Raw genomic sequence first — 4,530 nt, 5'->3', positions numbered from 1 at the left:
GAAAGGGGAGGAGAGGAAAGGGGAGAGAAGGAGAGGAGAGGAGAGGAGAGAAGAGGAAAGGAGAGGAGAGGAGAGGAGAGGAGAGGAGAGGAGAGGAGAGGAGAGGAGAGGAAAAGAAAGGAAAGGAAAGGAAAAAAACTATTGAACATGCTTCCTAGAAGGCTTTACCTCAGAAGAGGGATTTGCTTCTTTTGATGTGGCAAGGGACAGCTCTAACTGTGGTTGCAGTCAGTGTGCCCTGTCAGAAATGAAAGTCTATTTGAGGATGGGCCTCCCGGAGGTACCCCTCGACAGCAGCTGAATTTCATGCACTGTTGGAAAGAGAACAGTAGTAACTGTGACCTGTGGACACGTGCTGCACTCCGGGCTGTCTGGGTGGTGGGATGGGTGTTCCCAAGTGTGTCCTGGATGTCATGTCAACCTGCACGTCAGTCAGTTTGCATCTATCCTGCTGTTTTCCCTGCTCTTCCTCGAATCCTTTGATCCTTTGATCCGGTGTTCAGCTTCATGGCCATGACTTTTTCTATTCTTATGTTCACATGTTCACGCGTGGGGTATGCATGTATGTGCAGAGGTGCTTGGGCTTGAGTATGTGTGGGTTTCCCCCAAATCTGGGGAGATCTTGTGTGTGGGTATGTGGGTGTCAGCGACAACAGGGGCACTTTTTTTGTGGAAGCCCTAAGAGTGGTTAGAAGTGCATTGTGGCCAGGAGGTGGTGGCGCACACCTTTATTTCCAGTGCTTGGGAGGCAGAGGCAGGGGGATCTCTGTGAGTTTGAGGCCAGTCTAGTCTGCAGAGTAATTTCCAGGACAGCCAAGGCTACAAAGAGACCCTGCCTTGAAAAACAAAAACAAACAAGTGCATTTTGAAGCAATACATATGTTTTTATACAGATGCATGTATGTGTGTGTGTGTGTGTGTGTGTGTATGTGTGTATACATGCCCACACTTGCCATGGCCCTTGTGAGGAGGTCAGAGGACACCTTTCAGAAGTCAGTTTTCTCCTTCCTCCCAACAGGTCCCGGGAATCAAACTTGGGTCATGAGCTTGGCAGCAGACCCCTTCACCCACTGAGCCATCTTGAGAATTTTAGAGGTGCATCTCAAGGTGGGAAAGGAAGACATTCAAAGTGCCTGCTGAGGGCTGGAGAGATGGCTCAGGGGTTAAGAGCACTGGCTGCTCTTCCAGAGGTCCTGAGTTCAAAACCCAGCAACCACGTGGTGGCTCACAACCATTGATAATGTGATCTGATGCCGTCTTCTGGCACAGGGGTGTACGTGCAGATGGAGAAATCAAAGTAAATAAGTAGCTTTTAAAATGAATGAATAAATGAATGAATGAATGAATGAAAAGACAAACTGCCTGCTTTTCCTAGCGAGGTATATACTTAAACACTCTACCTCTAAGCCTTGGTTCCTAATCCTCAAGTGAGTTATCAATAGAGTGTTTAGGATTGGGATTGGTTACATGAAAGACAAGAAAAGGCTTGAAACGGGTCATGGATTCACCCATGGTACCTTCAGTTATTATCCACGCCTAACTTAGGATGCACTTTTCTCCCCACCCCCACTGGTCCCCTGGGCTTCTTTACATTTTGCTTAGAATTGTCGTCTTCTGGAAAATCCCCTGCTACAGAAGGCTTTCAAGGGGCAGGTGTTGGATTCTTATCTCTGAAGATGATTCACCTGCTTGGGCTGAGAACTGGCAAAGTGGGCACAATAAACTCTTTCTCTATTACTGCCCCACCTTTGCCTTCTCATTTATGGGGCTGGCAAGAAGGCTGCTCAGTCCCTAACGCATTCTGATCTCCCATGAAGATAACCATACGGCAGAGCAAGGATGGCGGAGTTGGCGGAACTGAACATCGAGCTTCGGAGAAATCCCTCCCTATTCCCAGAACTGAAGGCTTTGCTGTAACTAGACTCGTGCACTTGTGGGGTAAAAGGATGGAGGTTGGCATTGGAGAAGCAAGAGTCCTTGGATAAAAGTCTGAATCCATGTGGTAGGCTAGATGATTTCCATGTCCTGGGCTTTTGTTTAAAACTTTACTGTGTCATGATGCGTATGTGTGTGTGTGTGTGTGTGTGTCTGAACAGATGTTAATGAACACACACCTAACCCCAGCCATTCCCAGACAGCATGAATAGAAAGGCATTCATATTTGGATATTTAATGATGGAACCCCTCTCATGGCTCCATATTCTTGGGATCTCCTTCCACAGTGCCCAGTCTAGTCAAATGTTATCCACAATTCAAAACTTGCTTCAGATCTAAGAAATGTCACAATGTGTCTAGTCTCTCCTTTTCCTCCTTCCAGGACTCAGTGAGGTGGCCCGGCCTGTCTCTTGGTTCCTACAACATCCTTGACTTGGATTTTTCATTCTTGTGCCTTACAATGGCTTCTTTATCTTTCTGTATTATTATTATTATTATTCTCTTAGCAGTACATCCTGACGACAGCCTCCTCTTCTCCTTTCTTCTAAGCCCCGCCTCTCCTTCCAGATCTGCCTCTCCTCTGGTTTCCTTCAGAAAATGGCAGACCTCCTAGTGATGTTAACCCAAAACAGCATAACTATCTAGGTGCAATAAGATTAGGCACAGCCTAGCAGTGGTGGCGCATGCCACCCTATCTCGAAAAACCAAAAAAAAAAAAGATTAGGCACAAACTCTCCTATTAAGGCTGGACAAGGCAACCCATTAGGAGGAAAAGAGCCCCATGAGCAGGCAAAAGAGTCATCGATACCCCCACTTCTGCTGTTAGGAGTCCAACAAAAACCCCAAGCTAAACAACCACAGCATGTGTGCAGAGGGCCTAGTGCAGATCCACGCAGGCTCCATGACTGGCGCCTCAGTCTCCGTGAGCCTCTATGAGCCCTGCTTAGTTGATTCTGTGGGCCGTGTCCTCACGGTGTCCTTGACTCCTCTGGCTCCTACAATCCTTCCTCTGTCTCTTCTAAGGGTTTCTCTGAGCATCACCTAACATTGTTTAGTTGTCAATCTCTGTATCTGTTCCCATCAGCTGTAGGAGGAAGCCTCTCTGACTTTTGAGCTAGGCACCGATCTACGAATATAGCAAAATATCATTAGGAATCATTTCATTGTGGTTTTTTGGTTTTGTTTGTTTGTTTGGGGTCTTTTGGTTTTTGGTCAGTCGTGTTTGGTTCCACCCTAGGTCCCTGGGCCATCCAGCTTTTGGATCCCTACTATTCAGGCAGTGCCCCCTCTCATGGTTAGACCAGTCATTGGCTGGTCACTCCTGCAAGCTCTGAGCCACCATTATCCCCAGTACACCTTGCAGGCAGGACAGGTTGTAGGTTGTAGGTTTTGTAGCTGGGTTAGTGTCCCAGTCTCATCACTGGGAGCCCAGCCTGGTTACAAAAGATGGCAGTTCAGCCTCCATAGCCTCTATTACTAGGAGTCCTTGATAGGGTCGCCCTCATAGGAAATTCCCGCTCCACTAGGGTTCCACATTGCGCCTTAAATGCCCACCTATTCCAGTCTTCTTTCTCTCTGTACCCCCTTTCCCACCTGACCCCAATCCATGCACAAAATCTATTCTTTATCTTTTTTTTTTCTCCAGCAGAAGAGTTGCAGAAGGGAAGGGATATGTTTGTATCGCTTACCATGATTTCCCCAGAAGGTGGCTGAGAAAAGCTCGATGAAGGATGAAGGCTATAGATACTGCAGGTGTTTCTCATCCCAAATAGAGATGATAACTATCTCCTGTGCTCTCTGTAGTTACATGAGATACAATGTATGGGTTGGAGTATCTACCATATCACACAGTCATGCTGTACCACGGCACACCTGGCCTTACCCTCCAGGGAGCATGTGCCAAAGCCCCATGATGGATGTCCCAAATTGTGAGTGCAGATGGCACCACACGTGTGTGTGTGTGTGTGTATGTGTGATATTGCCTATACTTACAATAAGGTTTAATGTATAAATTATTATTTATATACTATGAAATACATCACATGATTATTATTAGTCATAGTAACTGAGAACTAGAACAGTGATAACATGTTATATTAAAAGGAATGTGGTCTCCGCCCCTCCTCCCCACAAATATCTCAGGGCAGAGGCTAGAACAATGTCTCAGTAGTTAAGAGCACTTCCTGATATTTCAGACAGTAGAATTCCGTTTCCAGCACCCATGTCAGCTGCTCACCACTATCCTTAACTCCAGCCAATGTCTGCAGCTGTGGGGAGTCTTGGAATGAATGGGTTTGCTTAGAGATCCTCTCAGTGATGCATCTGCGTGAATCAAAGCCAGGTGTGATGCACTAGCAGCTGGAGGATAAGGGCTTTGACCTGTTCCCCAAAGAGTCTGAGCACTCTGGCACCAAGTGAAGCTTGGGAGCAGGCTGAGAGCGGAAAGCCAGGGGCTGCTCATCCATTAAAACACAACTAGCAACTAGCTGACCAAGGGTGGGAAATCTGTCTCTGCCTTTTTCATTTGAAAACTTCTTCTTCTTCTTCTTCTTCTTCTTCTTCTTCTTCTTCTTCTTCTTCTTCTTCTTCTTCTTC

This window comes from Mastomys coucha, unplaced genomic scaffold, assembly GCF_008632895.1.
Source record: "Mastomys coucha isolate ucsf_1 unplaced genomic scaffold, UCSF_Mcou_1 pScaffold18, whole genome shotgun sequence".
Classification (NCBI taxonomy): Eukaryota; Metazoa; Chordata; class Mammalia; order Rodentia; family Muridae; genus Mastomys; species Mastomys coucha.
The sequence above is the reverse complement of the archived record's forward strand: the minus strand, read 5'-3'. Positions refer to the sequence as shown.